A 22579-nucleotide genomic window follows, 5' to 3' on the forward strand; every position below is an offset into this window, starting at 1 on the left:
AGGCTGCATGTCACTACGGCCTTACAATGGCTCCCACTGCTGGGACTACCTGGAATGAGCGCTTGGAGGAACACTACAGTCAGGGGTCTGGCACAGGTGCTGAGAACTGGGTATCGTAGACTTGATGGGTTGAAGGGCCTCTCTCATGCACAATGACGCTCTGTGCCTCTGTGTGTATGTTCAGGATACGGTCTTCCCCGGGGTTACATTTATATACATTTATTCATGAATTTATTAATTACATTTATTAATGAACTTTGAATTGACAATTTCTAAATCCCTAACTAGCGCATGCCTTCACCCATTGCCTTTAAGTGACCCTACAACATCTAAACCTTACACGTCTACTGCTATGTCGAGGTGCCTCCCCCCTCCCCAGCCCCCAGTATGTGCATCAGAAGTGGAGGTGATCAGCTGTGTTGCACCCCTCCCTCCCTCCCACCGTGGCCTGTAATGTGCTTGGCGGGCGACTCCTGGGGGACTGGACCTGGAGGGCCCTGGCCAACTTCCAGGTGTCACAGATATAGCCGTTCCACCCTATTCATCCCACTGTCCGTCAGATGCATTGGTGTCAGGAAGCGGGGATTGGAAGGGCTGCGGATGGTCGGGGTCTCCTAGGTGGAAAACCTCAGCATGGACCCCAGCTCTTTTTCCTCCCTCAGGGTGGGCCTCTGGGACACTCCATGATGGGGCAGCTGGACCGAGCTCCGGAGGCCTCTGCTTCACCAGGCTCTGCCAGTCCTGAAGGCCCAACTGCATCTGCCCCGTGATGTGTGAGCCCTCTGCGATAGCCCCCTGAGTTTGGACCAAGCTCTGGATCCCCTCATCAATAGCTCTCTGAGTCTGGGTCAAGCTCTCAAAGTACCCTTTGAGACTGAGCCATGCTCTCGGAGCCCACATTCGTGGCGCACTGTGTCTTGAACATACTCCTGGGGCCATCAGCCATGGTCCCTAGTAACTCAGCCATGCCTTGGACCCTGCCACCATGGCGACCATTTTCTGCCCCAGGTTTTCCGCTGCTGTTGCCACCCTTGCAGTGTTGGCCTGGGTGTCTGCACCACCTTCTGTGATTGAAGGCTCTGGGACTCCTCCAAACAGCTTCACAGTTGCTGCAATGTTGCTGACAGCCCCTCCTGCAGTCCCCGGCTCTGCTCCTGCCTCTCCAGCAGCTTCAGGAGAACTGATCCCAGCGGCCCCGCACCTGGCCAGCTGATTCCTTGGCTCCAGCAGACCTCCCCGTGTACGAGTCCTTGGCGTTCCCGCCTCCACCTGATGTGCATCAATGGCTGTGTTGTGCTCACCAGAAAGTACCCCAGAAACCTCACCACTAACATGTCCCACCGAGGTGACCATATCTGCACTGGTGGATGGTGTGTGTGATGCCTGTGTTGACTGTTGGGTGGTTTCCTTGGAGATATCCTTAGAGCCTTCCTCCAGGGTGTCAATGGGGGTGTCAGTGGGGGCACCGACTCCTGAGGGCCTGGCCTCATCAGGAGAGTTGTCTCCTGCAATCCAAGACACATGGGTAAGTGCAAGGGAGAGTCTGGGCAGATTGTAACTTATTTGAGATAGGTCATATGAGTGAAGGTTTGTGGCTCCTCACTTCTGTGGTGCACCCCGATCTGGCTGTCGGTCACAGATTGATCCTCAGATTGACCTGACAGTTCTATTGCATGCTCCCCGAATGCACTGAGGATACGCAGGTTGGGAACCCCACCTCTGGTCTTTATCCACTACTTGCGATTATGGGCCATTTTCTCCTACAGGGGCAGAAAGTGGGATTGACAGTCTGACGGCTGGAAGCGTGTGGCGTATCAGGGGTAGGGAGATTGGGTAGTGTATGTCAGGACCACAGCAGTGGTTTGTCAATGAGGGTGTCAGAGGAGTTGGAAGGCCATGGGGTGTCAGGGAATTAATCAACATGAACATTCCAGGCGTGACAGCCGGACAGATGCCAGGATGGGATGGACACTCACCCTTGCTGCCCAAACGAGGTTGTTCATTTTCTTGTGGCACTGGCCCCCGCTGCCACTGCTTCCCAGGCTACATTGCTGGCCTGACCCATGGGCCACCAACCATCTCGGGAGTAGGAGATAGCCCTCCTCTCCTCCACAGCGCCCAATTTCCATCCAAGCTCCCCCTCTGTAAATCGTGGGAGAGCTGTACGCAGTGCCATCTTTCTGGTGTGACTGACTGAGTGTGCATCATTAGTGTTCAAATGCAGTTCCCGCTGCTTAGCAGTAGAGAGCTATGGTCACTTTGGGTGAGTCACATGCCTGGAGCCTCCATGCTGCGTGAATTACATGGAGGCTCTTTCATTGCACTAACTGTCGGATGATTGCGGTGTAGTGCGTGCCAAAAAGACAAGCACAGAAGATTCCTCTTTTCTCACATTTATGACACTTAGAATTTGTCTGGTAAGATCCGCCTCTGATTTTTGGGGCTAGAAAAGTTGGGTTGTTTTCTATACCATAATTTACAGTAACCCTGTGTACAGTTCACTTGGAGTCCAACTTGCTGTGGTACCATTCACTTTTCCATGAAGTTGTGGTCTGGAGCTATTGATAGTAATGGTAGAGGTCCAACTTTCCTTCCAACACATGGCTAACCAAGAATCTCTTCCGCTCTTACTGCCTGCCATTTGGTGTGTGTTGGAAGAATTTCTAGATTGATACTCAACCTGTTTGCATTATGAATGCACCTTTCTTGGCCATCAAGTCCTGGAGTGGGTCTTGACCCTGGAGTTTCTCGCTCAGAGGCAGGGATGCCACCCACTGTGCGACAAGTCCTCTGATTTGTCTGCAATACCTGCCTATATATCTGTCTATTAATACTGCCATCCTTTTTGTACAGTGTTATATTCATTTACCGATTTATCTCTCCAACTGAGTCAGAATCTATCTCTGTTTACACCTATTTATCTACATATATATATATATTATATATATATATGTGTGTGTGTATTCTGCCTATATCTGTGTCTACCAATCAAACAATCTGTATATCACTTTATCCCAATCTATGATGACACATAATTGTCAAATATATACATATATTATATATATATATAAAGTTATGTATGTATGACATTTGTATCTGTGTACATTTGTGCAATTATACATATAATGTTATGCCTGCACGTTGAGCGTTTTATTTTAATTTGCAGTATGGCTTATTGTAAAAGGAAATATTGTTGAACTGGAAGGAATGACGTTTAAGCATTATTCAAATACAAGTATTGGACTTCCCACAGCAATTCTCCTAAATTATGCAATGTTGTAGCTTTTTAAGGATTTATCTAGTCATCCATGACCAATAATTAAATTGATTCATGTTTGGTGAATATAACATTGGTGTTAATGAAGAATCAATAAAGCAGGAGGTAAGTTGTGAACATAAATCACAGTATTGTGCAGCTGAACTATATGGTGTTGTGGACAGAAGAGAAAGGTAAAACTGAAATTCTTTATCCTTTCACCGTCTATACGTAAGCAGAGGTGTTTTTAATTGTTTAAAAATAGGCAGCGGTGTTTTTCTTCAAGCCCTCAGTTTGTGATGTCCAATATTTGAAGTAACTTGCAGCAAACTCATGTAGATGTATATACAACAGGTACAAAATGTGGTACTCATTGCACTGTTTTTCAAAACAGACACAAAGGAATTAATTTGGGGACACAGTGACCAGAATTTTCCCAGCAACCTTAGAGTCAGGAGGGCAGAGCAGTTATGTTGAAAAAATGTGTTGGCTCAGTTTCTAACGTGTTGCCGCCTCCACATACTTTCACCAGAGGTGGCTTTGGGGCACTGATGGCATCCTACCCGGCAGAGGTGGCATGCCAATTAAAGTAGTTGTGTTGGTAATTAAGTTGGATTTCCCTGCAACAATTCCAAATTTCCCAGAGCTGACTGTAATCCCCACAGCTGTATGATTCACCGGCTCACAGAAGGTGAGTGCACAGCAGGAGAAAAAAATAAAGGGAAGACTTGCATTTATATAGCCCTTTTTACGACCAGCAGATGTTTCAAAGTGCTTTAGAACCACTTAAGTTCTGATGAAGTGTAGTCACTGTTGCAATGTAGGGAACATAGCAGAGAACCTTCCGCAAACAGCAATGTGCTGATGACCAGATAAACTTTTTTTTGTGCAATGTTGATTGAGGAATAAATATTGTCCAAGACACTGGGGTAACTCCCAGGAGCTTGAGCTTTTGAGATCCGTGAATTATTTCATGGAAACAGGCAACCTGTGTTCAAGGGTAGGCAGAGCCTCGCCATTGCCATAGATTCTGATGCAGCCTTCTGTCACTGAACATGTTGTGGCTTAAAAGAATCATTTGAGCCCCTTTCTCATCACCTCCCTTTGATTCACCAGCTTGTGTAGCTGCACTTTCATGGCAACCACAAGGAAGGCAGCCAGCCACTCTCACATGCAGGCTCCTGATTGGCACTGCCACCTCATCATGGTGCATGTGGAGGCGGTCTGTTACTTGGCCGTTTTGAGTAAGTCGCTCCAGAGGGAATGCTGCCGATCCAGAAATGATCCTGACCCTGAAAATATTTTAAATGATGAGAATTCTAGCCAATGCTCTGCACCCAAAGGACAACTGAAAACAATCCAGATGGAAATTGGGCTAGACCATTTTTCAGTTGACCGGTGTGACTGTTTAAATATGCCAATGAGGGCCTAATGCTTTTTAAGAATGTTTACAAGAAATTTGGCTGCCAATTTCAGGATGCATCCTAGCCAGAAAGAGATTTTTAGTTTACATTTCATCGTTGCAAATGGAGTCACTCTTGTTATTCTGTAGTGTTCTTTGCCCAATTTTTGTGTTTCTGAGTTTGATAACATGAGGAAAGATTTTTATTCATCTGTGTTTCTGTGCACTGGGTCACCAAGATATAGTTAATACCAAATAGCTGAATAGATTGGAGCTCCTGTCAGTAAAAGAACCTGCCCAGTTTTTCTTTCAGTCATTTACATTGAGGAAAATTGGACCACTTCCTTTGCCTCGAGTCTTCAGCCTGTCTTATTTTCTTAAATTTGCTGAACCCATGAGAACTAGAACATGGAAGAGACACAGACCCAGGAAAATCCGTCGTGTTCCTTCTCTTACTTGTTTGACTAATTTCTCCAGTATGTTTGTTGGTTGAATTTCTATGATTTAGCGCTGCTGATGTGGAGCTTCAGAGATTGGAGTGCATATAGGTAATTGGGAAAAGTACAAGATTTCTTGCGTGCTTTTCCAATAATCAAAGAAAGAAGGAAATAACTTGCATTTTATATAGCATTTTTCATGTCCTTCGGTTGTCCCAAAGTGTTGATGAGATACTGTTATGGTATAGTCACTTTGTAATACAGGGAAATGCGGCAGTCAGATGGTTTCAATTACATCTGAGGCTCAGGTGTGGGACAGTAACTTTCCAACTTCATGCTTACAGCAGGGACCATGGCCAGAGGCAGTATCAGAAAACCAGGCTATTCATGGTGAGAAAACTATGCTTGACATGAGCCAAATTTCATTCCATTTATGCAATGCCAACCTGCCAGGCATTTCCCAGGAACAAGGGCTGGATTTTCAGGGCATTGAGTCTCTGCCACACCTTCTTGGTGGGGAGCCCACCCAAGATCCTGATAGCTACCTTGCGGCAATTTAACAAAACAGAAGATGCCGGAAAATCTAAGCAGGTCTGACAGCAACTGTGGAGAGAGAACAGAGTTAGCATTTCAAGTCTGCATGACCCTTCAGACTCAAAACGTTAGCTCTGTTCTCTCTCCACAGATGCTGTCAGACCTGCTGAGATTTTCCAGCATTTTCTCTTTACATTTCAGATTCCAGCATCCACAGTCATTTGCTTTTACTGCAGCAATTGGCTGGCAGCTCTGTAGCCCCAGTAGTGCAATTGGAAGCGCTAGCAACTACTGGGACTGCAAGCAGTTCCACCACACCCAGGACCCCAGGTCTGAGCAGGGTTGGGGATCGTGGTGAATGGGGTGCGGGGAGTGGGAGGTCATTCAAGAGGCCAGGAGCAAGGTTTAAAGGAAAGGTAACCTTCCAGGACGGAGGTGGGAGGTGGTGGTGTTGCCTCCGAAGGACCCAGGGAAGGCAAGTGGGTGGCCTTCCCTGGGTCCTTCGGAAGCAACCCCACCAACCCCTCACCTCCGTCCTGGTGGGTTTGAAGGCAGGCTGCATGTGAAATCCAACCTATGAACATAGAACATAGAACATAGAACATTACAGCGCAGAACAGGCCCTTCGGCCCACGATGTTGCACCGACCAGTTAAAAAAAAAACTGTGACCCTCCAACCTAAACCAATTTCTTTTCGTCCATGAACCTATCTACGGATCTCTTAAACGCCCCCAAACTAGGCGCATTTACAACTGATGCTGGCAGGGCATTCCAATCCCTCACCACCCTCTGGGTAAAGAACCTACCCCTGACATCGGTTCTATAACAACCCCCCCTCAATTTAAAGCCATGCCCCCTCGTGCTGGATTTCTCCATCAGAGGAAAAAGGCTATCACTATCCACCCTATCTAAACCTCTAATCATCTTATATGTTTCAATAAGATCCCCTCTTAGCCGCCGCCTTTCCAGCGAAAACAATCCCAAATCCCTCAGCCTCTCCTCATAGGATCTCCCCTCCATACCAGGCAACATCCTGGTAAACCTCCTCTGCACCCTCTCCAAAGCCTCCACATCCTTCCTGTAATGTGGGGACCAGAACTGCACACAGTACTCCAAGTGCAGCCGCACCAGAGTTGTGTACAGTTGCAACATAACGCTACGACTCCTAAATTCAATCCCCCTACCAATAAACGCCAAGACACCATATGCCTTCTTAACAACCTTATCTACTTGATTCCCAACTTTCAGGGATCTATGCACACATACACCCAGATCCCTCTGCTCCTCCACACTATTCAAAGTCCTCCCGTTAGCCCTATACTCAACACATCTGTTATTCCTACCAAAGTGAATTACCTCACACTTCTCCGCATTAAACTCCATCCGCCACCTCTCGGCCCAACTTTGCAACCTGTCTAAGTCTTCCTGCAAACTACGACACCCTTCCTCACTGTCTACCACACCACCGACTTTGGTGTCATCAGCAAATTTGCTAATCCACCCAACTATACCCTCATCCAGATCATTAATAAATATTACAAACAGCAGTGGCCCCAAAACAGATCCCTGAGGTACACCACTTGTAACCGCACTCCATGATGAATATTTACTATCAACCACCACCCTCTGTTTCCTATCCGCTAGCCAATTCCTGATCCAATTTCCTAGATCACCCCCAATCCCATACATCTGCATTTTCTGCAGAAGCCTACCATGAAGTCAGAGCATCACCATAATATTTATTTTCCTGGAACAAAACTGAGGACAGCATTTGCCATTCCTGATGTTTCAAAACCGCAGCTTAATTAACCCATCCAGAGAGATCCTAACATACTATCTTGAAGCACCAATTAGTTTCTCCACTGTTTCCAGGGTATTTGCCCCCACTACTGTATCGGGAAGTTTATTCCACACATTGAGCACTCCTTTGAAGAGTTTCCTTATATCGGTCCTAAAATAATCCACTTTGTAGTCAGTGGTTTTGTTTTACACTAACACTTCAGTTAAGATGGTCTAAATCCTCTCCTGCAGTGAAGATGGCAAGCAATACAACCACAATTTTTTGATGTGCTTTAATGGCAGGAAAGAACTGGAGAAACTTGCACTATATATTCTAAATTGGAAACAGGACTGGACCTGATACCAGAATGACACTGTTCCAGGCTTCTCCATTTCATAGCCAGCTTCATCTTTGCACCCAATTTATAGAACACGGGTTTAGTGTCAGTTTCCAGCAAAAATTACGTTGCCCCACTGCTAAACTTGAGGTTTGGATTTCTGTAGGCTTCTCCTGATTGTCATTCACACTACACAATCAGGAGAATCCCCCGTGGAAATTAACCCTGCTTTGTAAATCTACCCTGAATGCTTCACATGTTAAAACCTGTGAAACTGCAAAATCTTGGAAATCTGAATTTAAAACTGAAAATACTTGAGCAACTCAGCAGGTCTATTAGCATCTATAAAGTGATCATTTAGATTAATCTTTGAAGTATCAGACATTTGTCAGACTTGCTGATGTTATTTAGAATCATCGGGCAGAATCTTCCAGGCTGGTGGATAAGTTGGGAGGCAGGAGCAGAAGTGAATGATTTTCCCTCAGGGGTGGGCCGGCTGACCACGTGTGACCTTGCACTGGTCAGCTTATTAGATATGCATGAATCAAAGGCCCGCAATGGGGGGTGAACAGGATGTTGTCCCCCCACATTTCCTCCGCAGCCAGTAGAAGTGGAGAGTTGCCTGGAATCGGCATCATGAATACCTGAGGTGATGTGTGAACAAACTACAGTGATCCATCTAGCCAGCTAATTTTTGAAGCTGTCCCTCCAGCCCTGAAAAATTCAGCCAGTGGGAAGCACTATACCTAGCATCAGTTTATCCCTGGCTTCTGCTCCTCCCAACAAGGTGAAGTCCTTCCTGGAGGACCACAGAGTTTTCCTCTCATTCATACATCCATGTCTATGGAGGCTGCAGCATGACCCAGCAAAATGAAAGCCATGGCCGCCCACTCTCCCTCAAAAACTATTGGCTTCCTTCCATCACCTTGAGCCACATTTGAGTAACCCTAACCTTGCCATCTTAGTAAGAAGTTTAACAACACCAGGTTAAAGTCCAACAGGTTTATTTGGTAGCAAAAGCCACACAAGCTTTCGGAGCTCTAAGCCCCTTCTTCAGGTGAGTGGGAATTCTGTTCACAAACAGAGCTTATAAAGACACAGACTCAATTTACATGAATAATGGTTGGAATGCGAATACTTACAACTAATCAAGTCTTTAAGAAACGAAACAATGTGAGTGGAGAGAGCATCAAGACAGGCTAAAAAGATGTGTATTGTCTCCAGACAAGACAGCCAGTAGACAACAAGACTACAAGACAAGACAGTCTTGTCTGGAGACAATACACATCTTTTTAGCCTGTCTTGATGCTCTCTCCACTCACATTGTTTCGTTTCTTAAAGACTTGATTAGTTGTAAGTATTCGCATTCCAACCATTATTCATGTAAATTGAGTCTGTGTCTTTATAAGCTCTGTTTGTGAACAGAATTCCCACTCACCTGAAGAAGGGGCTTAGAGCTCCGAAAGCTTGTGTGGCTTTTGCTACCAAATAAACCTGTTGGACTTTAACCTGGTGTTGTTAAACTTCTTACTGTGTTTACCCCAGTCCAACGCCGGCATCTCCACATCATGACTTGCCATCTTGGACATACCAGCTGGTCATCTGCTCTGGACCCTCAAGATTCTAAATTGGTACAGTATTGTTGAACAAACCGTGGGGCGACACGGTAGCGCACTGCTGCTTCACAGCTCCAGGGACCTGCGTTCGATTCCCGGCTTGGGTCACTGCCTGTGTGGAGTTTGCACATTCTCCTCGTGTCTGCGTGGGTTTCCTCCGGGTGCTCCGGTTTCCTCCCACAGTCCAAAGATGTGCGGGTTAGGTTGATTGGCCAGGCTAAAATTGCCCCTTAGTGTCCTGAGATGCGTAGGTTAGAGGGATTAGCGGGTAAATATGTAGGTATATGAGGGTAGGGTCTGGGTGGGATTGTGGTCGGTGCAGACTCGATGGGCCAGATGGCCTCTTTCTGCACTGTAGGGTTCTAAGTTTTTTCTAAGTTTCTAAACCGCACCCCACCCTCACCACAGGGAGCTCTTTCCTCCCACTTTGAGAATTCACTCATGCAGAATAACTGTGTTGTGAAGGAGAGCCTTGAGAAAATAGTGTGTGTAGCTTTCCAGACGTGCTCCACTACCTTTAATCTTCATCTCTCACTCACCAACTTCCCCATCATCCTTGCCTCACCTCATATGACCATTCATCTCCCTCTGTTACCGCACTTGAAGAATAGACCATTGCAAGCTTGAAGAGCGAGAACTATAGGCCGGCTGATACTGCTTCTGACACTGTGATGTGTAAACAGGCCAATGGGTATCTGATAACATCATTTTTGGGAACAATTCTCTGCTGGACCTGAAACTCCAGCTCTCATAAATTAGCCATGAGGTGATTAGAATACCATTAAGGAAGAAAGTAAGCAGATTTGTATTTTATGTTCTGTCAGCAAAGTTGTTTTTCATAAGATTATTTCACTCCATCATACCAGCTACATTAAAATGAGTGTAAATGTCCCCAGGCCAATGAATGTCTCCAATAACTTCAAGTGAAGAAAAATGTAATAAATTAATCAGATTTCTACTTAAGATGCTTGCACATTTATTCCTTAATCATATCATGGAATTTTATGATTGACAGAATGCTGTTAAAATATGAGTTAATTTTATTCAGGCTATAATGTCAGAACCTTCTTTTTAAGTGTTCCAATTTACATTGTTCATAATTTACTCCCTGGAGTTATTTTTAATGAATTGAAGATCCTATCTTTCATCTTTCGGATGAAGTATAGAATCAAATAGAATCACTACAGTGGAGAAGAAGGCCACTTGGCCCATCGAGTCTGCATCAACTCTCCAGCAGAGCATCTTACCCAGGCCCACCCCCCGCCCTATTCCTGTAACCACATGCATTTACCCTGCTAATCCCCCTAACCTTAACAACTTTGGACACTGAAGGACAGTTTAGCAAAGCCAATCCACCTAACCTGCACATCTTTGGACTGTGGGAGGAAGTGGAGCACCTGAAGGAAACCCACGCACACACAGGGAGAACATGCAAACTTCACGCAGACAGTCACCCAAGGTTGAAATCAAACCTGGGTCTTTGTGCTGTTAGGCAGCAGAGCTAGCCACTGTGCCACCATGTATAAATTATGGGCCCCTATGGCTCAGCAGTAACACTCTTCACTTTACAAGGAGGTGGTTAGTGAACTGTCAGCGATTGCAGCCTTCGCTGAGTGTGTACACACTGCTGCTGTGACAGTCAAGTCACCATTGCCCTCAGCCTTTATACCATGGGACTCTTTAAGTCTGCAGCAGTTCTCTGTATACTGATGTATCAGGAAGGACACCAAAGCTTCATGAGAAAAACTTGCATTTAATCTCCATCTCTATTGATCGACAAAATCAGAAAGATTTTTTTCACAAGGCAGTCTCCATGCACTTAGCCTGCGTGCTCCCCATCAGAACCCTGGAATATTAATAAATCAAAAGGTATAGTACTCCTTCAATGCCCAGCTCTTTTGGGATCACGGACCACATACCTGTGCCTATTAACACACCAGAAATCACAACATTTTTGTTCTGAGTCAGTTCTCCATGCTGACTTTATTCTAGGAGTTTTAACAACACCAGGTTAAAGTCCAACAGGTTTATTTGGTAGCAAATGCCATTAGCTTTCGGAGCGCTGCTCCTTCGTCAGATGGAGTGGATATCTGCTCTCAAACAGGGCATACAGAGACACAAAATCAAGTTACAGAATACTGATTAGAATGCGAATCTCTACAGCCAACCAGGTCTTAAAGATACAGACAATGTGAGTGGAGGGAGCATTAAGCGCAGGTTAAAGAGATGTGTATTGTCTCCAGACAGGACAGCCAGTGAGATTCTGCAAGTCCAGGAGGCAAGCTGTGGGGGTTACTGATAGTGTGCCATAAACCCAAGATCCCGGTTTAGGCCATCTTCATGTGTGCGGAACTTGGCTATCAGTTTCTGCTCAGCGACTCTGCGCTGTCGTGTGTCGTGAAGGCCGCCTTGGAGAACGCTTACCCGAAGATCAGAGGCTGAATGCCCGTGACCGCTGAAGTGCTCCCCCACAGGAAGAGAACAGTCTTGCCTGGTGATTGTCGAGCGGTATTCATTCATCAGTTGTCATAGCGTCTGCATGGTTTCCCCAATGTACCATGCCTCGGGACATCCTTTCCTGCAGCGTATCAGGTAGACAACGTTGGCCGAGTTGCAAGTGTAGGTACTGTGTACCTGGTAGATGCTGTTCTCATGTGAGATGATGGCATCCGTGCTGATGATCCGGCATGTCTTGCAGAGGTTGCTGTCGCAGGGTTGTGTGGTGTCGTGGTCACTGTTCTCCTGAAGGCTGGGTAGTTTGCCATTCTGGAAGCCTTGCAGAACACTAAAGCATATATCCAGATTTTTGGTTCTCTGCTGCATGCTTCACATCATTGTCATTATGGAGGACCACTCCTTACCACTACCTTCCCACCAACAAATTAAAGAGGAGAAACAAGAAGAGGTGAAAGAGGAGGAGCAACAACCAAGAGAGCCCCTTTATGCCTGAGGTATAAGAGATCAGGAAGCATACAAGGCTATGGACCAAGCGCTGGAAAATGGGATTAGAATAGAAAGGTACTTGATGGGTGGCTCTGACACAATGAGCCAGGGCCTCTTTCTGTGCTATAAAACTCAGTGACTATGGGATTAACTGAAGAGCAATTCTACTAACCATGCACACAAGCAATCCCACACTCCTTTCTTATCTTCTTACAATCACCATTACAATTGTTCTTTTTCACTCAGCACTGCAATTATTAAAACCAATACTAATCCAAGTTCAAATGTATCAAATCAATAATCTTATGTTTTACACAAACTTAAAATATTTACCTTTGCACATTCCCTCACTGCCTGTCTTCCGTGTTCCTTTGTTTTATTCCTGGGTGCTCTGACAAAGTGCTCCCTATGCAGTAGTCTGGATTTACATGAGCCAGTTATGATACTGGGGAATCAGCAATGGGAATAGAAATGCTATCATCCTGAGGGAGGACAACGGATTCTACTTCAATGGGGCTACTTCAATGGGGCCAACACCACTCATTTGTGACACCTTAGCATTCCTAGTGCTTTGCTAGGGAATAGCGTGCTGGAGTGCTGAGTTCTATTCTAGTATTTTGTGTTATGGTGGAACTGTCAGAGTCATTTTGAGGTACTCCATCATGGTGGGTTCCAAAACATTGCTGAAGAAATTGTCTATAATTTCACATTGGAAAGGATGAATTCCACGCTCTGTGCAAAGATCTGCAAAGAGGGGAACCTGAAGAGGTAGTGTATTTATATTTCCAAAAGGTATTTGACAAAGTGTCGCCTAAGAGGCTGGTGCATAAAGTAAAAATCCATGGAACTGGTGATTGTGTGTTAGCATGGAAACTGGCTGTCACATAGAAAACAGAGTTGGAATAAATGGGTCCTTTTCAGAGTGGAAATATGTAACTCGTGGAGTACCATAGGGATCAGCTCTTGGTCCACAGTTGTTCACTATTTACATCAATGACCTAGAGGAAAGAACAGAATTTAAGCTTTCCAAATTTTCTGATGATATGAAAATAAGTGGAAAGGCATTTTGTGATGAGGATATTGTGATTCTGCAACAGGATATAGATAGGTTGGATGACTGGGTGAAAACCTGGCAAATGGAGTTTAATGCGGGGACGTATAAGGTCATGCACTTCGGTTGGAGGAATCAAAAAACAGATTATTATCTAAATGAAGAGAGACTGCAGGTGAGTGAAGTGCAGAGGGATCTAGGTTCTAATGCATCAATCACAAAAAGCTAGCAGGCAGGTCCAACAAGCAGGTAAGAAGGTAAACTACATTTTGGCTTTTGTTGCAAAGGGTTTGAAATTTAAAAATAGGGAGATTTTGTTGCAACTATACAGGGTGTTGGGAGGCTTCACCTGGAATAGTGCGTACAATTTCGGTCCCCTTACTTAAAAAAGGATATAGTGACATTGGAGGCAGTTCAAAGGAGATTCACTGCGCTAATTCTCGGGATGTGAGGGTTGTCCTATCAAAGGAGACTAAATAGTCTGGGTCTGTATTCCTTGGAGCTTAGAAGAGTGAGGGGTGACTTTATTCAAACATATAAGATCCTGAGGGGGCTTAACAAGGTAGATCATAGAAATCATAGAAACCCTACAGTGCAGAAAGAGGCCATTTGGCCCATCGAGTCTGCACCGACCACAATCCCACCCAGGCCCTACCCTCATATCCCTACATATTTACACTTTAATCCCTCTAACCTACGCATCTCAGGACACTAAGGGGAAATTTTAGCATGGCCAGTCAACCTAACCTGCACATCTTTGGACGGTGGGAAGAAACCGGAGCACCCGGAGGAAACCCATGCAGACATGAGGAGAATGTGCAAAGTCCATACAGATAGTGACCCAAGCCGGGAATCGAACCCAGGTCCCTGGAGCTGTTAAATGTTTTCATTAATGGGAGAGTCTTGAACAAGGGGACATAGCTACAAGATAAAAGGCCGGTCATTTAAATGTGAGTGTATAGAAATTTCTTCTCACAGAGGGTGGTGCATCTCTAGAACTATCTGCCTTGAAGGGTGGTGGAGGCTGGGTCATTGGAAGTATTCAAAGTGGAGGTGGATAAATATTTGATAGATCGAGGAATAGAGGGCTTGAGGGAAATGGCACAGAAAAGGAGTTGAGGTCGGCTTAGATCAGCCATGATCATATTGAATGGCAGGGCAGGCTTGAAGGGCTTGGTGGCCTAATCCTGCTTCTATTTCTTGTGTTCTGTGCCAAGATGGAGATAGATTCCTCTATGTTGATGATATTATGTTCAAAATGTCTAGCAGTCTTCTCAGTGCACCAAGCAATTCTGGTGTGTGCCAATTAGCCTCTTCTGTGGCCTGGCCCATTGAAGTCTGCATCTGTATCCTCTGCCGCAGAACTAGAATGCAGCCACTTAGCATTCTGTCCACCTGCCCGAGCTCCTTTGAACGTTGTTTCCATTGAGACTCCACATGCAAAATCTCTTTTCCTAAATGGTCTCCAAAGTCTACGTGTGCCAGCATCTGATTATAGTCTGATTATATTAGACTTAGCATTGTATAATGTGACAAGATTAATTAATGATCTCAGAGTAAAGGCACCTCTCAATAGCAACAGCGACAATAAGTTTGAATTTTACATCCAGTTTGAAAGGGAAAAGAGTGGGTCCAAGAATAGTATTTTAAAGTTAAATAAGGGCAACTATGAGGGAATGAAAGCTGAGCTAGGTGAAGTGAGCTGGGATACTATGCTAAGGGCAACCAAAAGAGAAAATGCTGGAAAATCTCAGCAGGTCCGGCAGCATTTGTAAGGAGAGAAAAGAGCTGATGTTTCAAGTCCAGATGACCCTTTGTCAAAGCTTACTATGCTAAGGGATTGATCAATAGAAAAGCAGAGGCAGATAGTTAAGGGGATATTTTGGAATAATTATATTCCTGCTGTAAAGAAAAATTCTAAAAGAAGGAGCCACCATCCATGATTAACTAAAGAAGTTAAGAACAGCTCAATCTTAAGGAAAAAAAACATAAAACTGCTCAAAGGTGAGTGGCACGTCAGATAATTGGTCAGAACATAAAGAATAGCAGAGAATTACTAAAAGGTTAATCAGGAGGAAAATTAATGAGAGGAAGCTAACTAGGAATGTTAGAAAAGACAGCAAGAGTTTCTACAGGTATTTAAACAGGACAAGAGTAGGCAAACTGAGTGTTGGTTTTCTAGAGAGTGAGGATGGAGAGATAATTGTAGATAATAAAGAAATGGCAGATGAAATAAGCAGATATTTTGCTTCTGTTTTCACTATAGAGAATACAAGAAATATTCCTGTAACAGCTGTAAATTAGGAGGTGGAGGGGATAGAGGAACTTGGGGACATCACAATCATTAGGGAAGCGGTATTGAGCAAACTGATGGAGCTGCAGGCTGATAAGTCTCTGGGTCCTGATGGACTTCATCCTAGGGTCTTAAAAGAGGTGGATAATGAGATGGTATTGCGTTGGTGTCAATTCTCCAGAATTCATTAGATTCTGGAAAGGATCCATTAGACTGCAAAGTAGCAAATATAACCCCTCTCTTCAAGAAGGGAAGGAGGCAGAAAACAGGAAACTAAAAGCCAGTTGGTGTGATGTCTGTCAAGAATAGAAAATGAGAGTAGGCCATTCAGCCCTTCGAGCCTGCTTTGCCATTCATTATGATCATGGCTGATCATCCAACCCAATAACCTATTCCCTTCCTGCATCTACCTTCTCTAGTATATACCCTGTCTAGTTCTGTTAGAATTTTATAGGTTTCTATGAGATCCTCCTTATTCTTCTAAACTTCAGCAAGTATAATCCGAACTGATAATCTGTCCTCATACATCAGTCTCACCATCCTAGGAATCAGTCTGGTAAAGCTTCACAGCGCTCCCTCCATAGCAAGAACATCCTTCCTCAGAGACCAAAACCAAAACTGCACACAATATTCCAGGGATGGTCTCACCAAGGCCCTGCAGAAAGATATCCCTGTTCCTGTACTCAAATCTTCTTGCTATGAAGGCCAACTTACCATATGCCTACTTCACCACCTGCTGCACCTACATGCTTACATTCAGTGACCGGTGTACAAGGACGCCCAGGTCTCTCATTCCCCTCTGTCAATCTATAGTCATTAAGATAATAATCTGCCTTCCTGTTTTTGCTAGCAAAGTGGATAACCTCAAATTATTCCACATTATACTGGAGTACCATATTTTGTGGATAGAGGGGAGTCTGTAGATCTACTATATCAAAGCTTCTTGAAAAAGGTGCAAGGGCTAACATATCAGCCTGGATTGAAGATTGACAGGCTGGCAGAAAACAGAGAGTATGATAAATGGATCTTTGTCTGATTAGCAGGATGTAACAAGTGGAGTCCTGCAGGAGTCAGATAATTTACATCAATGACTTAGATGAACGTAGCTAAATTTGCAGGTGACACAAAGATTAGTGGGAAAGTATGCTGTGAAGAAGAGATACAGAGTTTGCAGATGCATATAGCTAGGTTGAGTGAGTAGGAAAAAATCTGGCAGATGGAATATATTGTAGGAAAATCTGAAGTTGTTCACTCTGGCAGGAAGAATAAGAGAGAGTATGGGGCGGCACGGTAGCACAGTGGTTAGCACTGCTGCTTCACAGCTCCAGGGTCCCGGGTTCGATTCCCGGCTCGGGTCACTGTCTGTGTGGAGTTTGCACATTCTCCTCGTGTCTGCGTGGGTTTCCGCCGGGTGCTCCGGTTTCCTCCCACAGTCCAAAGATGTGCGGGTTAGGTTGATTGGCTAGGTTAAAAAAATTGCCCCTTAGAGCCCTGGGATGCGTAGGTTAGAGGGATTAGTGGGTAAAATATGTGGGGGTAGGGCCTGGGTGGGATTGTGGTCGGTGCAGACTCGATGGGCCGAATGGCCTCCTTCTGCGCTGTAGGGTTTCTATGATTCTATGATTTCTATGACTGTAGAATGCTGAGTTGCAGAGGGATCTAGGTGTTCTTGTGCATGAGTCAGAAAAAGTATGCAGGTACAGCATGTTATCAAGAAGGATAATGGAATGCTATCCTTTATTATGAGAGGAATTGAACATAAAGATAAGGTCGTAATTTACATTTACATAGATGATCTGGAGGAGGGGACTGAATCTAGGGTATTCAAGTTTGCTGATGACACGAAGGTGAGTGGGAAAGCGAATTGCGTGGAGGACGCGGAAAGTCTGCAGAGAGATTTGGATAGGCTGAGCGAGTGGGCGAGGATCTGGCAGATGGAATATAACGTTAGCAAATGTGAGGTTATCCACTTTGGAAGAAATAATAGTAAATTGGAATATTATTTAAATGGAGAAAAATTACATCGTGCGACTGTGCAGAGGGACCTGGGGGTCCTTGTGCATGAATCGCAAAAACTCAGTCTGCAGGTGCAGCAGGTGATCAAGAAGGCGAATGGAATGTTGGCCTTTATCGCGAGGGGGATAGAATATAAAAGCAGGGAGGTCTTGCTGCAACTGTACAAGGCACTGGTGAGGCCGCAACTGGAGTACTGTGTATAGTTTTGGTCCCCTTATTTGCGAAAGGATATATTGGCCTTGGAGGGAGTGCAGAGAAGGTTCACCAGGTTGATACCGGAGATGAGGGGTGTAGTTTATGAGGAGAAGTTAAACAGATTGGGTCTGTACTCGTTGGAGTTTAGAAGGATGAGGGGTGATCTTATAGAGACATATAAGATAATGAAGGGGCTGGATAGGGTAGAGGTGGAGAGATTCTTTCCACTTAGAAGGGAAACCAGAACTAGAGGGCACAGCCTCAAAATAAGGGGGGGCCGGTTCAGAACAGAGTTGAGGGGGAACTTCTTCTCTCAGAGGGGAGTGAATCTCTGGAATTCTCTGCCCATTGAAGTGGTGGAGGCTTCCTCGTTGAATATATTTAAATCACGGGTAGATAGTTTTCTGATCGATAAGGGAATTAGGGGATATGGGGAGCAGGCGGGTAAGTGGAACTGATTCGCTTCAGATCAGCCATGATCTTGTTGAATGGCGGGGCAGGCTCGAAGGGCCAGATGGCCTACTCCTGCTCCTATTTCTTATGTTCTTATGATTCAGTTACACAGGGCATTGGTGAGTCTGTACCTCGAATACCGCGTGCAGTTTTGGTCTCCTTATTTAAGGAAGGATGTAAATGCGTTGGAGGCAGTTCAGAGAAGGTTTGCTAGATTGATATCTGGAATGAGTAGGTTGTTTTATGATGATAGGTTGAAAAGGCTGGACTTCTTTCCACTGGAGTTTAGAAGAATGGGGGCGGTGACTTGATTGAAATATATAAGATCCTGAATGGGATTGACAAGGTGGATATTGAAAGGATGTTTCCTCTTGGTGGGTGGGTCTCGAATTAGGGGTCGCCCTTACAGGACAGAGACGAGGACCAAAATTTTCTGGATCTTCCAGTCCCAATCCCCCCCCATCGTGGGTTCCCTGGCAGTGGAGGGTGTGAACAACAGGAAAACCTTTGACAGCAGTGGGACTGAAGATCCCAATATTGTCAAATTACAGTCTGGGCCCGATTTTACCAAAGTTTCGCGCCCGTTTTCATGCCCGTTTTCGGGTGCCGATCCGGCGCGTGCCCGAATCGGCCAGCGGGCCGATTTGACTGCATTTGCATGCATTTAAATTGGCATAATGAAGCCTGTGTCCAACTTACCCAAGGATACCCACTTTCCGAGGCTCCGATCCGATCGGCGCCCGCGCATTTACCGTGTTGCTGAATTCAAGTCCGATAGGGCTTCAACTCAGCAACTGAACCGTCGAATCGCCCCCGACCACCCTTCGCGGACCGCCCCCGTGAACCACCCCGGCAGCCCACATCCCCCCCCCCCCAGGATCGGACCCCCCGGGCCCCCGACCTACCTTGATCGCTGGTGTCCGTCGAAAGCATCTTGCGATCCTGGATCCTGGCCTTGCACCGGGGTTCCTGATGGGTAGGATGACATCTCTTCACTGGAGGGGTGGGGGGGAGGGGGGGGGGGCATGTGACGTCTCTTCCCTGAGGGGGTGGGGGTAGGGGGGGATGTGACGTCTCTTCCCTGAGGGGGGTGGGGAGGAGGGGAATGTGACATCTCTTCGCTGAGGGGGGGGGGGGTGGGGGGGAATGTGACATCTCTTCCCTGAGGGGGGGGGGGGGGGGGGAGGTGGGGTAGGGGGGGATGTGACGTCTCTTCCCTGAGGGGGGGGATGTGACATCTCTGCCCCTGGGGGGGCGGAGACGTCACATCCCCCCCCCCCCCCCTCAGGGAAGAGAGGTCACATTCCCCCCCCCCCCCCCCCCCCCCCAGGGAAAGTCAAAGACAGCGCAGACAGCAGTGCTGCCTTTGACTTTTGCGCTCGGGTGCGCTGGCTCCGAACTGCGCATGCGCAGCTCGGTGCTCCGACAGATGCAAATGCGCTAGGCCCTGCCCACTGGACCCACGCTAAAAAAAGGCGTATGGGGGCGCTGGAACGCGGCTGCCGGGCGTGGGTCTGATTTACGACCGCACCCGGCACTTAGAGCCGATTTGGTAAAATCAGCCCCTCTGTCTCCGCTGCCACAAAACACATCATGGGGGGGAGGGGTGGGGGGGAGTGGAGGGGGGGGGGGGGAAAGGGGGCGGGTGTGGAAAACTCCACCCAAGGAAACATTTTCCCTGAAGGTTGTGCAACTTTGGAAATCTCTGCCTCAGAAAGTGATGGAAGTGGGGGTCACTGAATCTTTTTAAGGCAGAGGTAGAAAGATTCTTGTTAGGCAAAGGAATCAAATGTTATCGAGGGTAGATGAAGAATGTGGAACTCAACACAAACAGATTGGTCATGACTTACTGAATGGCAGTGTAAACTAGGAGCCTGTATGGCCTACTTCTGCTCATATTTCATCTGCTCCTATGAGCCAGTGCTACAAACAAATGAGATCAAGTGATGGTATATTTTCATGACCATTTTCATTTTCTTTCTCTCCTGGCCCAGGGACTTCCACATTCTGGCAAGCTGAAATGGGAAAGTGACAAAGGTTAGGGTGTAGTATGGGAACACAGAGAGAAAGAATTGTGTTGAAAGCACCTAAAGCAAATGCAAAAGTGAATAGCAGCCAATGAGCTGTCTGGGTAGAGATGGCTGTACACAGCAATAATTTTCATGACCAGGTAGATTGGAATTTACCATATATACTCGTGTGAAAGTTGAGATTTTTAGGCATAATGTTAAGGAGTCAACTTTTACACAGGTAATGTTTTTGTCAGGTCTACTTGCACTAAAACACATCTGCCCAGCAGACCTAACGTGGCTCTCAAAATAGTCCACAAGATAATGGGGGAAACGGTGCCCATTCACTCCATTTATTCTCTCTTTCTCTCTCTCTATTTTTATTGACGAGCATTATCCAACCCCCTCACCCTTGGATAGGAAGCAGCATTTGCTGGGCCTGAATTTTTATTGCTGCTCAAGAGACAAAGGGAAGGAAAATTAAGACCCTGTTATTGGAAAATGTCACTCTGACAGCTCCCAGCCCTCGACTTAAGCGCTGGTACAGGGGGATTGCACTGAGTTGGCATTTGCAAGGGCCCAATTGACAAGGTTGTAGCCTCCCCTCCCCTTCCCAGGAAGGTTGAAGGCAATGATTGAGGACAAAAGACCCACCACGGGTTCATTGATTTAAAAGTTTGCTCTGGGTGTTGGTCTTACAACCTGTTTCCATATGACCATAAGACCATAAGACATAGGAGCAGAGTTAGGCCACTCAGCCCATCGGGTCTGCTCCGCCATTCAATCATGGCTGATATTTTTCTCATCCCCATTCTCCTGCTTTTCCCCCATAACGCCTGATCCCCTTATTAATCAAGAATCTATCTCCCTCTGTCTTAAAGACAATCAATGACCTGGCCAATATGCACTGTTTATTACTCTTCTCTAGTCTGTTAGTTTGTCCCCCAAAAATAAAATTAGCCTACATTTTTCCTATCTTAATAAAGTACAAACTGGAGAAATTATGGTATATGTGTGTTTTAATGAATAATGAATTGAGGTTTTTGATCTTATTGTAGAGATCATACTTTGGTCCTGAAATTATTGTCCTTTATTCTGTGAAAAAATAGGATCAACTTTTACAAGAGGCAAATGAAAACTAAGAGTTTTTGGTCTAAAAGTCATGGAGTTGACTTTCAGTTGAGAGCGATTTGTACATGAATATATATGGTACATAATTTGCACATGACAATCAACAGGCAGAGCTAATTTCGCATTGCGGTCATCCTGCCCATTCTCCCACACTTTCACTGCCTGTTCTTCATTAAATATTATTTTCATTTTTTAAAAGTTGAACTTTGAAGCCAACCAATTATATCATCTTATCTGATTTGTGAACTGTTAGGAAAGGTATGCAGTAACTACTTAGATGAAATATTAAAGCAGACAGATTATCAGTTACCAGATAGGTGGAATGAAGTTGAAAGTTGTACTAAGGGGTCATTCACTTTCATACAATAATATGAATATCTTGCTGGCTATTTTACATGTCTGAGTTCTTCCCAACACCCAGGCTTGTGTTATTCACCAGCACGACTTCAAATGTTTCCGAAATTGATGTTGACCTCCTTCCTCCTGCTCCTCAGCATTCATTTGGTAAATGTAGGCACTGCATTAGATTAATCAGGGCCAGAGCAGGCTCCTGGCTAATTTTCATTGCTTCAGTGTGTGAATAGGGGGATGGGGATGGGATTCTGGTGTAGTTGATGGTGGGGTGCTGGTGGGGAGGGTAGGCACAGTGGTTGGTGGCAGAAGAATTTCCCAGATTTGTTTTCCCCAAATTGATTGGAGTTTTCTCTGTGTTTTTTTACTCCCCAGGTGATCTCATGGCTTTGAGGCATGGTATATATGTGTATATATTGCAGTTCTGTGGAATAAGATAGATGGAACTGTGGATATTTTTCTTTCATTGTTCGCATGTTTCATTTCCTGAGGAAAATGTACCACTTATTGACAGAGCCACATCAATAGACCTATAACCTGCTTTTTATGTGGCTGCGCTTTATCTTGAGTGAATCTTGCATCATTTCTTCTGTGTCTTGCACTGTGCAGGAACATGTTTCCTAAGTATATCCTGAATTTAGATTAATTCCAATCTCAGATTGCCATGCATCTATCAGTGCATTTAAAGTTGTTGTATCTGCGACTGCTGTTTAATAAATAAAGACAGTGGACAGTTCCAGTCTAAGGAGTGCACAAGGTGATGAAGGTGATTTCA

At 45.4% G+C, this 22579-nt stretch overlaps 1 protein-coding gene across 1 annotated transcript in view; it reads left to right on the top strand.

Moving 5' to 3' along the window:
* pou6f2 (POU class 6 homeobox 2) overlaps positions 1 to 22579 on the top strand; it is a 649655-nt gene that overhangs the window by 155471 nt on the left and 471605 nt on the right. The gene's annotated exons all lie outside the window — the stretch shown is intronic.

This window comes from Mustelus asterias, chromosome 7 (assembly GCF_964213995.1).
Source record: "Mustelus asterias chromosome 7, sMusAst1.hap1.1, whole genome shotgun sequence".
Classification (NCBI taxonomy): Eukaryota; Metazoa; Chordata; class Chondrichthyes; order Carcharhiniformes; family Triakidae; genus Mustelus; species Mustelus asterias.